The sequence below is a fragment of the Sminthopsis crassicaudata genome, chromosome 2 (assembly GCF_048593235.1).
Source record: "Sminthopsis crassicaudata isolate SCR6 chromosome 2, ASM4859323v1, whole genome shotgun sequence".
Taxonomy (NCBI): Eukaryota; Metazoa; Chordata; class Mammalia; order Dasyuromorphia; family Dasyuridae; genus Sminthopsis; species Sminthopsis crassicaudata.
The window spans coordinates 51,800,561-51,821,546 of NC_133618.1; the positions used below are offsets into that span (position 1 = coordinate 51,800,561).

The window sequence follows — 20,986 nt, forward strand, 5'->3', positions numbered from 1 at the left end:
TTTATGTAAAAATAAATAAGCATATCCATATCATTAGTATGCAAATTTATTTTGTCTTTAATAAATGGTAAAATTATATGTAAACCAAAGAATTATTTTAAAATAATTTTTTATTTCTTTTTATTTTTTTTAATTGAAGCTTTTTATTTACAAAACATTTGCATGGGTAATTTTTCAACATTGACCTTTGCAAAACCTTCTGTTCCAACTTTTCCCCTCCTTCCCCCCATCCCGTCCCCTAGATGGCAGGTAGTCCAATAAATATTAAATATGTTAAAGTATATGTTAAATACAATATATGTATATAAATTTATACAGTTATCTTGCTGCACAAGAAAAAGCAGATCTAGAAAGGAAGAAAACCTGAGAAGAAAACAAAATGCAAGCAAATATCAAGAGAAAGCATGAAAATGCTATGTTGTGATCCACAATAAGTTCCCATGGTTCTCTCTCTGGGTGTAGGTGGCTTTCTTCATCACTGAACAAGTGGAACTGATTTGGTTTATCTCATTGTTGAAGAGAGCCATGTCCATCAGATTTGATCATCGTATAGTGTTGTTGTTGCTGTGTATGATGATCTCCTGGTTCTGCTCACTCAGCATCAGTTCATGTAAGTCTCTCCAGGACTCTCTGAGTTCATCCTGCTGGTCATTTCTTACAGAAAAATAATATTACATAACATTCATATACCATAACTTATTCAGCCATTCTCCAACAACTGATGGGTATCTATTAAGTTTCCAATTTCTTGCCACTACAAAAAGGGCTGCAAACTTTCTTGTACATGTGGGTTACTTTCCCTTCTTTAAGATCTCTTTGGGATATAATTCCAGTAGAAACACAGCTGGATCAAAGGGTATGCACAGTTTGATAACTTTTTGAGTATAGTTCCAAATCACTCTCCAGAATGGCTGGATCCATTCACAGTTCCACCAACAATGTATCAGTGTCCCAGTTTTCCCACATCCCCTCCAATATTCATCATTATCTTTTCCTGTCATCTTAGCCAATCTGACAGGTGTGTAGTGGTTATCTCAGAGTTGTCTTAATTTGCTTTTCTCTGATCAATAGTGATTTGGAGCACCTTTTCATATGACTAGAGATAGTTTCAATTTCTTCATCTGAAAATTGTTTATATCCTTTGACTATTTATCAGTTGGAGAATATCTGAATTCTTATCAATTTGAGTCAATTACATATTTTGGAAATGAGGACTTTATCAGAACGTTTGAATGTAAAAATGTTTTCCCAGTTTATTGCTTCCCTTCTAATCTTGTCTGCACTAGTTTTGTTTGTACAAAAACTTTTTAACTTAACATAATCAAAATTATCTATTTTGTGATCAATAATAATCTCTAGTCTTTCTTTGGTCACAAATTCCTTCCTCCTCCACAAATCTGAGAGGTAAATGATCCTATGTTCTTCTACTTTGTTTATAATATCATTCTTTATGTCTGATCATGAACCCATTTTGACCTTATCTTGGTATACAGTGTTAGGTGTGAGTCAATGCCTAGTTTCTGCCATACTAGTTTCCAATTTTCCCAGCAGTTTTTGTCAAATAGTGAGTTCTTGTCCCCAAAGCTGGGGTCTTTGGGTTTGTTAAACATTAGATTGCTATAGTTCTTGACGATTTTTTCCTATGAACATAACCTATTCCACTGATTGTCTATTTCTTAGCCAATACCAAATGGTTTTGGTGACCGCTGCTTTATAATATAGTTTTAGATCTGGTACAACTAGGCCACTTTCATTTGCTTTTTTTTCATTAATTCCCTTGAAATTCTTGATCTTTTGCTCTTCCAGGTGAATTTTGTTGTCATTTTTTCTAGGTTAAATAAAATTTTTAATTATTTATTATCAGTAAATATTTAATTTATATACCTATTTCATAAACCTATATACCCAGGGTCTAAAAATTTCTTGGGGAAAAAAAGGTTCCAAGTAGAAAAAGTTTAAGAAGTCCTACGCTTGCATTCTCTCTCTCTCTCTCTCTCTCTCTCTCTCTCTCTCTCTCTCTCTCTCTCTCTCTCTCTCTCTCTCTCTCTCTCTCTCTATATATATATATATATATATATATATATATATATATATATATATATATATATATATATATATATATATAATTAATGGTGAACCAATGAGAAAACATCTGGGTCGCACTGTGAGTTCATGGAGGGAGGTAGGAAGGAATATATTCAGCCATAGTCTGGACCAGATGAATTTTGAGGTGCTTATGTGCTTTCTGAGAAAATCCTCCTTCCAAATAACAGACTCCCCATTTTCTCTCCATCAATCATGGTGCTCCTATGTATTTACCTCCTTCCCTAACATATGCATAGCAAGGCTTCAAAATAGGTAGGGAGCCCATAGATTATATAATACTAGAATACTTTTCTTTTACCACTAGTAGAGATGATAAATTTTTTTCCCTTCAGCATGTAGTAAAGCTGAGCATGGGAGTGGGAAAGGTTTGCATGTTGTTTACCCCACTAGCCTGGGAGTTTCTTGAGCATAGTGACTATTTTTTGCCTCTTTTTTTATTCCTTCCATTTAGCAATGCATAAAGATTATTGACTGACTTCTGGATCAGGAGTTCTTAACTTGAGGTTCATGGATAGATTTCAGGGCACCCATAGACTTGGACAGGAAGATATTACATCTTTATTTACTAACCTCTAATTATTTAAAAACATTATTCTGAAAAGGCTTTCCCAGATTGTCTAAGGAGTCCAGGCCAAAAAAAAAGTTAAGAATTTATGTTTCTCAAAAGGTTATGCGAGGGTCAATGTTGGAAAAATTACCCATGCATATGCTTTGTAAAATAAAAAGCTTTAATAAAAAAGAAGAGGTAAGCGTATCAATCCTTACAGGAAAAATCAACAAAACAAAACAAAACAAAATAGAAACAAACACAAATATATAGAAAAGGTCTGCTGTCCAAAATATAATATTCAATTAATCTATAAACACTCAAGTAACCAAAAGGCACACCAGATTTATAGTCACTTTGACCCAGAATTGAATAATACAAAGAGAATAAAACACATGCGGGTTATATGAGACCTGTGATCCTCCCAAGTATAGCTCAATACAAAATACAATGTAATAGAGAAATATTTACAAATATAAATGAAAGTACAATAAAATATAGACAATGTAAAAAAAGAAAGAATTTGTGTTTCTAAGCCTTGAAGGATGTGAATGGTCAAATTAAGTTCTAGGGGATTGTCTTATGTAATCATGCATGAAACAATGTGACCAACTCTGATATGGAGAAACATTTAGAGTAATGTTTTTTTCTGTAAAGCAAGGGATGCTGGAGTACTCTTCTTTGTCCTATAATAATGATCTGATTTCCTGAGAAAAAGCACAATTGAGATCTGGTAGGAGTTGAGAAGAATGACTGATTTGGGGAGTTCAGAAGAATGAGCAAGTATAGAGAAAAGGAAGATTCAGTCTGTACTGAAGGAGAGATCTATCACCATATTCTAGGGACTTTAGAAAGACTTGGGTAGAGCAGAGCTGGGAGAAGGGCCTCAGGGGGGACCTTTTAACATCTGCTAAGAGCAGCTAAAATGGGAATTTTTTTTAAAAAGTGATATTCCAGAAAGCTGTGAAGAGAAACAACACATCTTCCTTCATCCCCTGCTGCAGATCCTCCCAGAGCATGTTCAGTGGAACAGGTACAAGTACTGTACAGGCCTAGGGGGGAAAGAGGGTGGAGAGGAGGGGGAGGAGGTATAGCTTTGTTATTTTTGTGAGCTCCCACCTGAGACCTACTAGTTTCCTTTAATCCCTCAATAAACCTTGTGAACCCCATGTGCTTGTAAGGGTTGTATGTGACTTGATCCCAAGGAGGTTACAGGCACAACAGTTCCCAATTTCTTGAGAGCCTTTGTCTTTTTTTTTTTTTTAATTGTCTTTTTATTCCAACACTTAAAACACACTGCTGGTACTGATTGGTTAATATGAGTGGGACTGGTGAGACAGAGTAGTGAGGAGGTTCCCAAAGTGTAACTGGGCCCTTTTTGTCAAGAGGGAGTTTCCTGACAGACAGATCATAGACCTGGGAAGATCTTATCACTAAATATAGGACCCAAACTCATATACTTTGATTGCAGATGATCTCATTTCACAATTTTTTTTGAAGGGGCCCAAACTTGTAATTTCATTAGCATAGAAAACTCACTATGGGGAGACTTACTTTCTAGATACAAATGGATAATTCATGAGAAGCATTAAGTGGAAGAGGAAGGACACATGCATTTATTAAGCACCTATAGGACAGGCATTGTATTAAGCACATTACAATTATCTCACAAAAACCTTGAGAGGTAAGTGCTATATTATCCCCATTTTATAGATGGGGAAATCAAGGCAGGCAGAGGTGAAGTGACTTGTCCATGTTTACAAACCTAGTAAGCATCTGAGACTAGACTTGAATCTAGATCTTTGTGACTCCAAGACTGGCCTTCTCTCCACTGGACCATAGTTACAATAACTATGAGGAAATTCGATGGTACAGACTAGATCCTGGTGGATGAAGTCCCAAGTTCAGAACATGTTATTCTGTTCTCTTAAAATTAAGCTGGACTCTAGCCTGATCCTTTAAGTATTCTGTGTTTTAGTTATATGACCCTAATGTCATTTAATCTTTCTCAAGCTCAATTTTCTCATCTGTAAAACAGGGACAAAATAGCACCCAACTTCCATAGCTATGAGGATTAAATGAGTTAATAATACGTAAAGCACTTAGCAAATCTTAAAGTGCTATATAAATAATATATTATATTACATATAAATAATAGCATTTATTAATATAATTATCATCATTATCAATACTCTAACATGTAATATTACATTTAATGTTAACAATAATTAACAATATTATTAATATCAGACCATAATTTCAAGTATAATGAATAATATTACATGTTATTATATTTTTGGTGCAGCTGGGTGGCTCAGTGGAGAGAGCACTGAGCCTGGAGTCAGCAAGATATGAGTTCAAATTCAACCTCAGACACTTACTACCTGTGTGATTCACTTAACTCCGTAATGATTCTAACCTTGTGAACCTTGTAAGGTTTATAAATGACTTGCCTTAAAAGAATTGTAGATACAACAAGTCCTTGAGAGAATCTGTCTTTTAAAAAATTTTATCTTTTTATTTCAACACTTAAAACATACTATCTAGTACCCTGTAGGTGTTTAGTGATTGACTGCTTGATTGCTCTGAGTGGGGTCAGTGAGACAGAATAATGAGGAGGTTCCCCAAAATAAGTTTTCTCATCTGTTAAATGAGCTGGAGAAGGAAATGGCAAACTACTCCAGTATCTTTGCCAAGAAAACCCTAATGGGGTCATGATGAGTCAGACAAGAGTGAAAATGACTGAATAACAAATTTTATTATTAGTAATATTAAGTAATGATATTAATTATAATTAATTACATCAATGTGTTATTAATAATATTGATTATGATATATAAAATAGATACAAAATATAAAATATTAATTTTCTATGTCCTTAGATGAATTACAGAATCAGGATTTTTGAGCCAGAAGGGACTTTAAACATTCTTATAGACCAACCCTTCATTTTATAGAAGGGGGACAGAATGAGGACTAGGATGAGTCTAGTCCCCATGCTTTCTGGGAGGAGAAACTATCCCTTTGCCTTTGTCTTCCTCACTGCTAGTTACCTACCTGGATCTGGAGTCTGCAAATCAAGAAGAGTAAACAAGGTTGGCTTAGGGGTGCGGCAGGAGGAAACACTGCCAGGCTGAGCACTTCCCCTGGACAGAAATGTCCTTTGGCCACCTTTCTGCTTTTGTTTGGATCCTGAGCTCCTTGTTTGTCACAGAGCAGAACTTTGCTTTGAGGCAACAAAGAAGGTTGTACTTACAGGGCCCCAGAGAGAGAAGGAGAAGGGAGAGGAACATACAGAAATATAAAGCATCTCAAACAACCCATTATACTTGATATACTTTCCTTGGATTATTTGATTATATTTCTGTATCTGTTAATGATGCTTATGAGTATTTTGCATCTTATTTCTGCAGTGGAGAAAATAAATGGCTACACCTTATATCCACAGTCTATATTGAATGCTTTTCCTAAAAGAGTATTTCTATTTGTGGAAGCCATACCTAGGCTTGGTTTTAGAGACTTTCCTGGAATTATTCCAGTGGTAAGGATGCAGAGCCACAGAGAGAAACCTGACATTCTTTCTTTGGACCCAAGATTGAATCCATTTCTGTGTGATTCCAGAATAGAAGCTCTTCTTGGGGTCTCCCCTGACTGCCTCACACATAAAAATTAAGAGTAATTTTACCTAAGATACTTTAGAAATTACATTTCATAATATGCAAAACTGAAAATTATCTTAAATGTCATTTCACCTCCTTTTACAGGTGAGGAAGCTGTGTTTTACAGAAAAGGAAACTGAGACTAGAGAGAGGAGCACAGAGTAGATGTTTAAAAAGTCAGGTCTTCTGTCACTAAATCCAGGACTGTCTCCACTTCTGTCCCAAAGATGGAAGCAGGTAGGTAGAATCTCAAGTCATAAACTCCCAAATTCTGGCTCTATTCCCCAAGGAATTGGCCCAATCTATTTTTACCAGCTTGTAAAATGACTGCCAATGTAGGACCCTATGATCCCAAAGGCCCCTTGCATTTCTCCATCTTGTGATCCTATTTAAAGTGAGTGTGGTGGAGTGTAAACTCTAATAGGGATTCTTGTCTCTAATTGGGCCTCTTGTCAGTTTAGATTACTGGCATCAGAGACATAATCCCCTCTCCACAAGTATCAATCTGTCTTCAATCCAAGAAGCCAGATGCTTTCTGGGCTCATCCCCTACACCCGTATCCTTGTACACACAAAGGTGGAGCAGCAGGCTTTCTTCCTTTAAAGAAAGGTGAGCCCATGGGGAGCGTATTGATTCCCATTCCACAAATGAACCCAAGCAGGGAGGTTGCCAAACTTTGCTCCATGATATGGTATTATTTCCTAGGGCTATTCTCTCAACCTGAGATCAGGCCCCACCTATGTAAGTAGGGCCAGGGTGGCTGATGCAAGATGCTTTCAAATTGCTCACTTGCTGTTGCCAGCCTGTTCGGGAGGGGAGCATGAATTTAAATGCCGCCACAGGAGATTATTTTGGCTGCCAAACTGCATCAGAAACAACTGCCAAGGCTTTGCACTGTAATTAGAAAGTCAAACTCTTACATGTTGGAGCTTAGGGAGAAAAACCAGGAAAGGAACAACATTCTCCTGGAGGAGTGATGGGTATTTGAGGGCAAAAGTGTCGTGTGTGTGTGTGTGTGTGTGTGTGTGTGTGTGTGTGTGTGTGTGTGTGTGGTATGTGTGGTAGTCAAGGGGCTCCTAACACTAACAAAGAGGATTCATTCAGAAGCTGGAGAGAAAGGCAGAATCCAGCAATGTGGTGTTTACACATTATTGGTATAAGGATTCACCCAGAATTAAAACAAAGCAAAACTTATTATAGAACAAAGTCTATTCTGCTTCCCCTGAACTCAAGAGTTAGAGGCTAGGGCTCCTGCTTTGGTCTAGGTGAGGGCCATCCTTCTACCAGTGCAAGTTTGTAATTTATAGTCAAATGGGGACCTTGAGCACAGAAAGATTAAGTGACTAATTCACAAGAGCCAGTCTACATCAGAGGATCTGGGTCTGTTCTTGGGTCTGATTGGTTTTGGGGTCAAACCTACCCATCATGACTCTGGTTATAAGGAAGAAGCAATGATTGACAATATGGCAAGGCAGAAGAAAGGGGACTTTGTCTTTAACTATGATGAACTTGGCTTCCAGTCAAGGAGGAAGAATGAGAGTTAAATAAAAAACATCAAGTTAGGTCCCTGATTTTCAAGCAGTCAGTCTACTTAAGTTATGGACAGTAGAAGAGAAGTAAGCTACATTAAAGGGGCTCCATTAAAGAACCAGCTTCTAATCCTGGTTTTGCAGATCTTGAACAAGAAATTTTTCTCTCTGAACATCACTTTCTTCTTATGTAAAATCTTATGTAAAATTATGTAAAAATTTATGTAATAAATGCTTGTCATTTGTTCTCCAGAGAAAGAAAAGAACTGATAAACAGACTATACATATTTCTGTTTAATTTTAATTTTACATATTAATACCTATTTGTGTCTAATAGTAGCCATCTCTAGGGTGAAGGGTGGAGGGAGGAAGAGGAAAAAGAAATTTAGATGATAATGTATATTTGAAAGGAATAGCAATTTGTCTATAATAGATTAGCAATTACATGTGCAATCATCTTTATTGTATTATGTTATAGAAATGCTTGTTTTGTTCTATAAAATAAAAATAACATAAAGTATAATAATATATGTGCTCTGGAGATAAAACATAAATGATGAAAAAGACTCTGACCTAGAAAAAATTTGCATTTTCTGACAAGGGATGGGGACAGAAAACTGGTGTACATATAAATATATAAAAAGAGAGAAAGATAAGGTTATGGAAGGCTTTACAAGGAGAGTGGTACTTTGGATGGAGATATAGATTGCAAGATATACAGAAGAAGGGCATGTATTCCACACATGGGCAATGAATGGCTTGTGTGAATACAGTCCTCAGAGGCAAGAGACAGCATGTGAAGTTAAGGGATTGGCTCAACAGTCCAGTTTGGATGGAATGCAGAGGGTGTGGAGGAAGTCATGTGCATGAAACCCCCAGAATCCATAAAAGTCAAATTGGGAAAGACCTCAAAGAGTAGATTTATCCCAGAGATAATAGGGAGCTATTGAGGGCTTTTAAGTAGAAGGGTAACATGTTTAGACTGGTGGTTTAAGGAAATTATTTTTGCAGCTGTGTGGAGGCTGGATTGAAGAGGGGAGAGAATAAAAATAAGAAAGATTAGTACAATAATCCAGACATGAAGTGATGAGAATCTTAGCAAGAGAGGCACACTGTGTAAGGAGAAGGTCATGGGAGAATTGGCAAAACTCTTTCTCTTATATACTTAATTACTGAATTACTGTTGAGCTCATGAAGGGCAGGGTCTGTGTTTTGTCCCTCTCTGTATGTAGCACTTTTCCTGACACATTAATAAATGTTGTTGATAAATATGGCACACGCAGGAGAGGGCAAAGTCAAGGATGACTCAGAGGGAAGAGAATAGTACCCTCAGGAGGACAAATTTAGTGGAGGAAGATAATGAGTTCTATGTTTTTCATAATGAGTGGAGAAGTCTGGGATGCTTCCAGGTAGGGCTACTTAGCTGATAATTGGTGGTGTGGGAATGGTGTTTAGTAAACAGGGATAGATATATTTGGAGATCACCTGTATTAAAGACAAGGGGAATCAGGGACTGATGGCCCTGATATTCTTACTAAAGTAGGAGGTAAAGTCAGTGATGGGTGTGACTGGGGCTTAGGGTGGAGTTGGAGGTTTGAGGAAAAAGAATAAAGTCTGGACAAGTGGCTGAGAAGATCCTGATAGTGAGTGGATCAGACAAAAATGGAAGTATTGATTGTAGCAGTCAAGGCTGAGAATGGATAACATTAACTTCATTGAGTACATGTGTGTTATTTCTTCTGTAGAAGAGTAGGAACAGAAAAATTGGTTGGTGAGGGAGAACTAGAATTGAGAATTAGCAAGATGCAAACAATGGAAAGATAAGGGATTTTGGGATTCAAGAGTGGACAAAAATGAATTGACTGCTAGGTCAAGATTGTAAAGGAAGAAAAATGTTGAGTCCAAAAATAGGGTGATAGATCCCAGTGAGGATGATGAAAAGGTTTAAAAGTCCTTAACCAGAAAGAGAGATGGAAGACAAGATTTTACAATCAGAGGGAGGAATTTCAGAATTTAGGATTATGGAAGGGGTTGAAATAGATAGTCACTGTGGTTCTTTCCAGCTAAATCCTATGATCTTAAAAATAAATGATGGGCTAAAGTGAAAGTGGATTAATTTCTATTCATTAATCTCTCCCTTATAATCTCTTACCTCCTGCCAAATGGCAAGCCACTACTGAGCCTTTAATGGAGACCTGGAGCCAACATTCTTTCAAAATGACTCTCATTCTCCTTTTGGAAGATGCAGTGTAGAGAGTACAGGAGAATTGGGTTCAGGACTCAGATCCAGTATTTATTAGCTCTATGACGTTGACCAGCCACTTCTTTTATCTAAGCCTCAGTTTTCTCTTCTGTAAAATGGAATAATAATACTAAAATTGCCTCCTTCCCATCATTGTGAGGAAAGTACATTGTAAAACTACTTTCTGTTTATTAAAGCCTTTTATTTTCAAAACATATGCATGGATAATTTTCAGTATTCACTCTTGCAAAACCTTGCATTCCAAATTTTTCTCTCCTTTCCTCCCTCTCCTTCCCCTAGATGGCAAGTAATCCAATATATGTTAAATAGATGTAATTCTTCTATACATATTTCCATATTTATCATGCTGCACAAGAAAAATCAGCTCAAGAAGAAAACAAAATGCAAGGAAACAGCAATATCAAGAATGAAAATGCTATGTTGTGATCCACACTCAGTTCCTACAGTCCTCTCCCTGGGTACAGATGACTCTCTTCATCACAAGACCATTGGAACTGGTCTGAATCATCTCATTGTTGAAAAGAGCCACATCCATCAGAATTGATCATTGTATAATCTTGTTGCCATGTATAATGATCTCCTGAAAACCACAACTTTTTAGAGAAATGTCTTTCAATTATCAGACATATTTACCCTAATTGTAGATGACCTCAAGAATTGTATATGATGGCACTCTCTTGAATGTTGTGGTTGCTTTCCCTGAAGTAAATTTTTCTTGACTTTATTCAATTTGACTGGTGAAGGGAAGATGTCATAAGGAAGTCCATTCAGGCTTCTTAATAGTTTCCTTGGAAATTCTTCTGTTGAGTCCCATTCTCTATCTTTCTGGCCCTTCTCTTCCCAGTGCACCCCATTCTGGAATGTTCAACAGGCCTCTTTTATTTTGGGGTACCCCTGTCCTTCCTTCAGGAATTTTTGGATTTCCACATCCCCTGAATTTCCTATAAGTGAGTTAGTGAATGTCCCTGCATTACTAGGAGGCTGGAAGCGGTGAGTGTCCCATTTATTCTCAGATGACTGAGATGCTTTTGCCAAAAGTCACCCCACATTTTGGCCTCTGTCTCACTAGCTTACAGTAGGACAAAGCCTAATCCCAATTCTCCTATGTGCCTCCCGCTTCCTTTTATGTCATAGTTGTCAAGGTAACTCAACCCATACTGAAACCGCAAAGAAAGCTCATTTTCCAAACGTCCAAAAGATAATACGGACAAACTCTGTGCAGTGTCTGTTGTTTGATCAAAGGACAGCATAAAGTCCAGAGCCTTAATTTCTCTTCAATTGAAGCAGGTGTATTTAATGGGAAGCCAACTATAAACACGGGATATCAAAGGCATTGATTTGGGACTTGCCCAATACCAGTGATCCTGTTAATTGCACTGGACCTGGGCCAGAGAAAGGAGATAAGGAGGATAATGGTTTTTTTCCTAGGGGAAGAGAGGAAAACAAGCTGTCCATTTGGCTTGAGTGTGAAAGCTTCAAATAATGATAATAATTTTTATAGGGGGGGGGGTTAAATTTTCCTTATGATTTCACTGAAGAAGAGAAAAGTGACTTCCTCAAAATCATACATCAAAGCTTGAATATAGGACTGCCATCCTCTAGTCTCTATATCTCTCATTATTAATCTTCATCATCTCTAGAATATTAAATAGAAATGTACAAAGTGCAATGGCAGAATGGTATCATCCTATCCCAACCTGGCTATAAAGATTTGATGTTCACTCATTTGATCCCGGATACAGAAGTTCTTTTAGCAGGCTAGCTTAGGACATTTCATGAGGTCATAGTGTTGGAAAAGATAGTAGAAATCACTTTGATTGGACACTGACACAGAGATGGGACTTAGTCCCTGAAGTACCAGGAGTAAGTACCAGACATAGAATTTTATGACTTCACATCTGGTATTCTTGTTTATTATACAATGTCTCTATGACTTATGTGAATCTCAATATTTTTCTGATGAATTTTTTTTACAATTTTCCTAATGTTTTTGAGGGGCATTGATGACTACTTCTTGTCCTGTCTCTATGGGAATGCCTTCAAGATGTAAGAAGGGTGAGATACTGTGGGGGGAAGGGGAATGTTGATTGTGGCTGTTAACATGGAGCCTTTTTTCTCCTCATTTGTTAAGGAAAAGGTTCAGTGACCTCAAATGGCCAAAACAGACTCAAGGCTTTGGGGCTGGATTACATTAACAGGGGCTGAGAAACAAACCCACCCATTCAAGATCCCCTAGGAGCTGCTTTGAAAGAAGGGAGGAAGACAGAGGAAAAAAGAATCCAAGAGAGAGATACTAGAAAATGGAATGGACTGATAGCAATGGAAATCACAAGTCACTAAGTCACAAAGTAGAGAATGCATCAGAATGTAAATTTAGAGAAACATGGGATCATGGATTTGGAAGGGACCTCAGCACCTACCTAATCTAAACCTTTTGCTTCACTATTTAAAAAAAAACAATGGAGGCTATCCACTCTACATCCACAGATACATAGGTAGAAAATATAGAGAAAAGATTTGAGTTTGACTTTTGTTTCTCTTGTTCGCAACTCATATAACCATTGATAAATCATTCTCTGGGTTCTGCTTTGCTTCTCTGTAAGAAGAGGTAAGAATGAATTATCTCAAAAGCCTCCTCTGGCTCTAGATTATATGAATGGATCTCCCTTTTTTTTTCTACTTAGTGTCCTTAGGACTGGAAAATTTTACTGTTTGTTCGTGAGATGCTTTTTGAAAGAAGAAGTTGGTCATAGTAGTAATCTGACCACATCCCAGCTGGAGAAGAAGTTGGTCATAGTAGTAATCTGACCACATCCCAATAGGAGAAATACAGTCTTCCCCCACAAGTTTCCCTCAAAGACACCTGGAAAAGAACCTATTTCATACACCCATCTAAAACAATGAGAGAAGTAGAAAGATTTAGGACTAACCAGATTATCAGAACATCCCTTTTTCAGAGGAGCTGCCAGAAAAGCAGGTTATGACCAGGCCCCAGCTTGGGAGAACTGTTCTTTGGGTCCTATGCTGAAGGGCAAACACAATGAACCATGTGTGGAAAATGAGTGATATCTTACCTCACTGATTCTCAAATGCTTTCTAATCCATAAAGCTGAAATGCTGACCTTTCCTTTGCTTTCATGTTTTTCTTCTTTAATATGTTCATACTTGGGAGGGAGGAGTTGGTTTTTTCTTCTTCTGTGAATTGGCTATTCTCCAAAGACACGTGTTATAAATAAAAATCCTCAAGACCAGCCCAGCCTGAGAAAAATTGAATAGTAGTAGACCATTCAAGCTGGGCTTGCTATGGTTCTCCATCTTCATCTGTCATTTTTGCCCTCATTTTCACTCTCTTCAGCGTTTCCCCCAACCGAAACCCCAATCCATTCTGGGGAAGGGATCTGCCATCAATAATTTCTACTTTACTGAGAATAAATTTAAATTAAGGAGTTTTGTCTAGGAGAAAGTCTTAGAATCTGGTCATAAACTACAAAGACAGCTTTGAATACTGTTTTTTTTTTTTGTTTGTTTTTGTTTTTTTAATGAATATTAGCTATGTGACTAAGAGAAAATCACAACCTCTCTGAGTTATGGTTTATTCCACAATAAAAATGGGGATAGAGAAGTAGGGAAGACTTTTGCATTGTAATCTAGTGTCTCCTTTCATGACCATGGAACTGATGTTAGGGTAAATCTGAGACGTCCTATTCTAAATCTAAGAGCCACCTTCCTCTGAAGGTCCAAAGTGCTACAGAGGGTCTATGTGTCCAAAGTACTGTTGTTTTGGATTTTTTTACAATGTGAATTGCTATTTTTCTTTTTTTATATAATAGTTTTTTATTTTTCAAAATACATGCAAAAGTAGTTTTCAGCATTAATTCTTGCAAAATCTTGTGTTGCAAACTTTTCTACCTCCCTCCCTCCCCATCTTTCTTCTCCCCTAGATAATGAGTAATCCAATATAGGTTAAATGTGTACAATTTTCAATTGTATTGTAGGAGCTGCTGTTATAAATGACAAATTTGTTTTAAAATATCACTAAGTTCAGAGTACCATTTTGTAATCAAGACTTTTCTTCATCAACAAGTTCTTATATAGCCATGGTACAGTAGTAGAGGACTAGGCTTGGAATCAGGAAGATTCATCATTATGAGTTTGAATCCAGCCTCCAATTGTGTGAACCTGGGCAAATCATTTAATCTTTTTTGCCTCAGTTTTCTCCTCTGTCAAATAATATGAAAAGGAAATGACCTATCACTTCAGTATCTGAAAAAAAAAAACCAAACAAACCCAAATGAGGTTATAAAGTCAGATATGATTGAACAACAACAGCATTAAGTATTGTGTTTAAATTAAGATAATTTTTAGTCTCTTCTATATGATGAATAAAAATTGTGGTTTTTATGACTGAATGTTTCATAAATGTTCACTTTTCATTTTTGTTTTTAATTCTCTGGGGCGTAATCCCATGATATATACTGTGTGGATATTTCTTCCACTGCTAACACTAGAAACCATAGGAAATGAGGATAGGCTCCATGGAGGAAGGAGTTTCCATACCAGGAACTCTTTATGCCGATAACACCTCAGATCAGGACCAGAAATGGTAAATGTGAGAAATACTGAAAAGCTGGGTTTCCACAGAGTGTTGCAAGCTTCTAGGTAGTGTAGGATAGTGGGTACCACTGACCAAGAGGTTATCAGAATGTGAGAGATTAAGGAAAGTTAAGATTCCACAAAACAATTAAATGATCAATAGAAGTCTTGAGAAAACAAGAAATTGGGGACCTAGGAAGACACAGGGTGGATTCAGCCAATCAGAGAGTGTCTTGTGGGTTTGAGAAAACTTAAGGTAATAGCTGATCCAATTTTTGGGGTCAATGACTTGACATGACCAAATCACTATTGCCCCTGCTTAATAGGGTAATTGAATATTAAACAACATACCCCATAGGAGGAGTTTTCTGCCATTTTTGAACATGGGATGTATGATGAGGAGGGGGAAACATGTTTATATATAGTGGGAGTATCAGAAATATTGTATCTCAGAAGGGAATGGACCAATCAGGTCTCTGAAGGGAGGGACTGCAACAAACTAACAAGTATAAAGCTTCTCCCACTTCTATGCTCAGGGCTCCCTTTTCCTAAGAGTGGAACCCTATTCTGGCCAGAAATGTTAAGATGATTCCTTAAAATTCTGTTTTAATAAATTTTCCTTGATATTTGATTTTCAGTATATTTCTAACAAGGAAAATAGAAGGTGCCATAGAAGCCTTCCTAACTGGAGACTTGTGTTTTACATCTAACCACTTGAGGCAGAGAACAATGGGAGAAAATAGAGTGTAGATAAAACTGAAGAGCGCAGACAGGTAGGTATTGCATAGAGTACCAAGTCTAGAGTTAGAAGGCCCTAGGTTCATTTCCAATTCAGACATTTACTAACTGTCTGTTTCAGTTTTCTTAACTGTTGTATGGGGAAAATAACAGCATCAACTTTTACAATATTGTTGTGAGTATCAAAGGCGAATTGTAGAGTTGGGAATTGAAGCCCAGTTCTTTGATTTTAGGTCCAGAGTTCTTATTACTATTCAACATCACTTCATTGGTATCGCCTTTGAGAGCATATACCAAATGAGGGATCAAAGGAAAACTTCAGTGACTAAGGAACCATTTCAAGGAACAAGTTTTGGTGGATGAATGCAATGGAATACTAAGGTGCTATAAGAAATAACAAGCAGGTGAATTTCAGAAGACCCTGGGAAGATTTACATGAACATGAATGATGCAAAATGAAAAAAAAAATGCAGAACCAGAAGAACATTGTACATGGTAACAGCAATAGTGTATGAAGACTAACTGTGAATAACTTAGCTAATCTCAGCAATCCAATGGCCAAAGACAATTCTAAAGCACTTATGATGAAAGGTGCTGTCCATCTCCAGAGAAAGAACTGGTGGAATCGGAATGCAGATTGAAGCACTTTATTTATTTTTATTTTATTTATATAAATAATTTATTATTTTATTTATTTTTATTTATGTGTGTATGTATTTTGTCTGTGTTTTCTTTCATAGAATGTCTTACATGAAAATATATTTTGCTTAACCTCACATGTATAACATTTAACATGTATGGGATTGCCTGTCACCTAGGGGAGGGAGTAGAGGGAGGGAGGGGAAAATTTGGAAAAATGAATACAAGGGATAATGTTGTAAAAAAAAAAATTACTCATGCATATGTACTGTCAAAAAATTATAATTATAAAATTAATAATAAAAAAATTTTAAAACCTCACATGTATATTGCTATATTAAATATTGAATTATTATTAATAATTATTATTACTATATTACTTATCAACTCAATGATGGAGGAGGATAGGGAGGGAGAGAGATTTTGAAACTCAAAATTTTTTGTTTTCATATGTAAATGGGGAAAATATGAAATATTAAATTAGAAAAAATGTTATCTACCTCTAAAGAAAGAATTGATGGACTGAATGCAGATTAAGCATATTGTTTTTATTTTATTATTAATTTTTTGGTCTGTTTCTTTTTTAACAGCATGATTGATTTGGAAATATGTTTTAGATGATTGTACATATATAACCAATATCAAATTGCTTATTGCCTTAGAGAGAAGAGAGTTAAGGGAAGGAGAAAATTTGGAACTAAAGACAAAAAAAAAAAATAATGTTAACATTTGTCTTTATGTGTAATTGGAAAACTAAAATATGATTATTATTTTTAAAAGAACCATTTCAAGAAGAAGAACATCTTTTAATGTCCATGAATATCGCTAGTACCAATCCTACCATCAATATAAAAGATCAAAAGGTCAGGACACTCCATGCTATCCAAACAATTAAGGTTTCTCCAATGTGTTTGTTTTAAAAGACTGTCTCATGAAACATGGAGGGCTATCAGGGGAGTCCATTAGTCTGTGGCTCCTTACATATTTATATCTCTCTTCTTTTCTTTTGTAGGAGTCTTTCTTAAAAGGCACCTTCAGAATTAAATGCGTAATTTAAATAATATACTGTTATGAGTGGGGCTACTTCCTTTTCTAAATAGTAAAATTATAGGGTTTATTTCTTACTTTCTGTGTGGTACCTGATAGCTCCTTTAATCTATCTGCACCTCTTTTTAGCCATCTTTAAATGAGGTTAATATGCTGACCCAGCCACCTACCTAATAAAGTATCACAGGAGTGCCTGGAGATAACAAATCTTTAAAAAGCCCTTTTATGTCCCTATTAAGTAGAATTTGTTCCCAACATATCAATCATTCTAAACAACTCACACATTTTCCTCCACCAACATGTCTATGTACTGTATGTTTTCTATATGTTTAAGTATATTTTAAGGCCCACACAAAAAAATATGTCCAAATTATAGTTTACAGGATCAAAAGATCATAGATTTAAAACTAAAGAATACCTCGAAGGCCCTCCAGGGCAATTTCCTAATTTTTTAGATAAGGAAACCGGGGAATAGTAATTTATGCAGGATCACCCCCTACCAAATTATAGGGTCTTTTTTGTTTTTTTGTTTTCTCTGGATATAGAAGCATTATTGTCTAATGGAAAATGAATTGGAGTAAGGTAAGCCCAGAAACAGATGGTCCTGGGAAATGTTCACATGATGTCCTGGGAAATAATAAAACAGTAGGGGAAATGATGTACCTTCTTTCCATCTATTCCTCTTCCAAGTACCACTTTTTCTGCTTTATCTAGGATTTTAAAACCACCATATGTCTCTCTCTCTCCTTTTTCCCTCCCCCTTTCTAATTCTCTTTTTCTTTCTAATTCTCTTTCTCTTCTCTGTGTATATCTTTGTTTCTTTCTGTCTTTTCTGTCTTCCCCTTCCCACTCTGTGTGTGTCTGTCTATCTCTGTCTATTTCTCTGTCTCCCTCCCCCTCTTTCTCTCTCCCTCCTTCTCTCTTTCCCTCCCTTTTTCCCTCTCTCCCTCTCTTTTTCTCTGCCTCCCTTCTTTTCTCTCTCTCGCTCTCCCTCTTCTCTTTTCTTCCCTTTTCCCCTCCCTCCCTCTGTCTTTTTCTTTCCTTCTCTCTCTTTCTCCCTCATTCCCTCCCTTTTTCTATTCCTCCCTCCCTCTCTATCAGTCTGTATCTCTGTCTGTCTGTCTGTCTGTCTGTCTGTCTCTCTCTCTCACACGCACACACACAAACACACACACTTAATCTCAAAACACTTCCGTTCTCAAACATCCTTCTGTCTCATTGCCAACCCAAATCTTCTCAGGTTACCAGCTAGCATAACTTGATGAGTTACTTGTTGAAAGGGCAATTTCTGTTGAACATAAGCATTAAGCACAAGAAAAGTAGTTAGAGACTAATGATGGCACTGGATTCCGGTCTAAATGGGGGATGGGGAGAGTTAAAGAGGGAGGGAGGGATTCAAGCAACATTGAAGAGTAAACAAAAAGTACCAATGAGGAGAATTCCAATAATAAACTTCCTATGAAAGAGCAAATAAATGAGCAATTCATCTTAGTATCATAGAATCATTTCTTTCCCTCTGTGTGAACCTTGGATTTCTAGGAGTCTCCAAAATTGCAATTAACTTAAAAGGTATTTGAAATGTTAAGTTTCATTTAGTTCACCATGCTTTTCTTTGCATAGTTCTATCATTTAGAATTTAGCAGAAAAGAATGTGGAGCTTCATGTTAGACTGAGTTTCTGTCACTTCCCATACACTTCCTTGTTCACTTGCAACAAGAGTTTCAAGGATGATGAAATAAGTGAACTTTAGCATGTTTTAAAATATTCTTTTAAGAAGGGATGCATAAATCAGAGGAATCCATGATACAAAATATATTAAGAACTTCTCATATAGATCTTCCTTCTTGGCATTATTGGATTTACCTGTATTTTCTGTATTTTTTCCCTCCCATTCTCCTCAGCCTCCATCTAAGCTCCTTAAAAACTAGAGTAGTTTTGAGGCAGAGAGCAGTCAGGAAGTTCCCAGCTTTCCTTGAACACAGCATTAATTCAACCTAAAAGAATTCTGGAGGGATAGAACCCACAAGTTAGAGTGAAACAATTAATGGAGGCTTTTGGGGAAAATCTATCCTGTTTGAATAAAAGGGGAGTACTGTCCAGGACAGAAAGTGAATCTGTAGGCCAGCAGCAAGCCCTGCTTTAGCAAACCAGCAGTAGATCCCCAAACCTGATATGTTGGAGCAGGCAAACGTCAACACCAGGACCACCCCCCCTCCCCCGGCCCATGCCCAAAGCTCAGCACAGACAGGGGAATGGGCAGGCTCCAGCTCCGAGAATCTCTAAGTGCTTCAGGGCAGGACTAATCAAACAGGCAACCTCTAGTGCCAGCCATCCACAAACTTCAGTGAATCCTTAGGGAAATATAGAATCTCCCCACCGGCCTCAGTATAGGGCAGACACCACCAGTAGGACCCTTGCTCAGTACCAGGTGAGCTGCTGGACCCCTACAGCCTCCAGCAACACCAGCCACTCACTCTCCCATCCTCTCAGTTCAGCACAGGCCAGGAGAGTTTCACAAAGGCCTCGGGGCAACATCAGTGCAGAACCAGGTAAACCGCCATGACCCACCGCCCCTAACACAAAAAGTCTGAGGCAGTGCTCCTTTCACCTGAGAGCAGAGCTCAAATTTAAAATAAAGGGAAAAGGCCAAAAAAGGTGAGCAAAAATCAGCAAAAAAAGAAAATCTGACCATAGAAAATTATCATGGTGACAGGGAAGATCAAGATAGAAACTCAGAAGGGGACAACAATGTCAAAAAATGGCAAAACCCCAAAGAAAAACAGGAAGTGGTCTTAAATCCTGAAGGAATGCATAAGAGAGTTCAAAAAGGAGCTTAAAAACCATATAAGAGAGGTAGAAGGAAAAGTGGGAAAAGAAATGAGTGATACAAAGGAATTATGAAAAAAGAGTCAGTAGCTTGAAAACAAAAACAACAACTGCTTAAAAAGTAGAATTGGCTAAATAGTAAAAGAGATACAAGAATCCATTGAAGAAAATAACTCCCTAAAAAGTACAATTGACCAATGCCTTAAAAGTTAGACTTGGGTAAGTAAAAGCTAATGACTCTGAGATGTCAAAAATCAGTCAAACAGATTCTAATGAATGAAAAAAAAATAGAAGAAAACACAAAATATCTCATGGGAAAAACAACTGACCTGGACAATAGATCCAGCATAGTCAGTGTCAGAATCATTGAATTATTTGAAAGCTATAATCAAAAGGACGACCTGGACAGCATCTTTCAAGAAATTATCAATGAAAACTGCCCTAATATCCAGGAATTAGAAGACAAAATAGATATTGAATGAATCCACCAATCACCTCAGAAAAGAGATCTTCAAAAATTCCAATGAACATCATAATGAAACTTCAGAACTATCAGGTGAAGGGAAAAATACTGCAAGTGACCAGAAAGAAACAATTCAAATATTGGGTAACCACAATCAGAATTACTTAGCACTTGCAATAGTAAAAGATCAGAGGTTATAGAACACGATATTCCAGAAGGCAAAGGAGCTAGGACTACACCCAAGAATCACTTCTCCAGCAAAAGTAAGCATAAATCAACAAGGAAAAAAATGGTCAATACATATGACTAATGTGATAGAAAAGGAAAATGATAAATGTTGGAGGAGACATGGGAAAATTAGGACATTAATATGTTTCTAGAGTTGTGAATTGATCCAGCTATTCTGGGAACAATTTGGAGTTATGCCCAGAGGGCTATAAAATTGTGTATATTCTTTAATCTAGTAATATAATTATTAGATCTGAATCCTAAAGGATCATAAGAATGAAAAATGGACCTATTGTGTAAAAATATTTAGAGCAGCTCTTTTTGTGGTGGCAAAGAATTGAAAATTGA

At 36.9% G+C, this 20,986-nt stretch overlaps 1 long non-coding RNA gene across 1 annotated transcript; it reads left to right on the top strand.

The window, feature by feature from the left end:
- Nucleotides 1-428: 428 nt before the first annotated feature.
- Nucleotides 429-16,296, top strand: LOC141554403 (uncharacterized). The gene is made up of 3 exons (XR_012485864.1): nucleotides 429-610; nucleotides 6,418-6,549; nucleotides 15,669-16,296. It is a non-coding gene; the product is annotated as an uncharacterized LOC141554403 (long non-coding RNA).
- The last annotated feature ends 4,690 nt before the right edge of the window (nucleotides 16,297-20,986 follow it).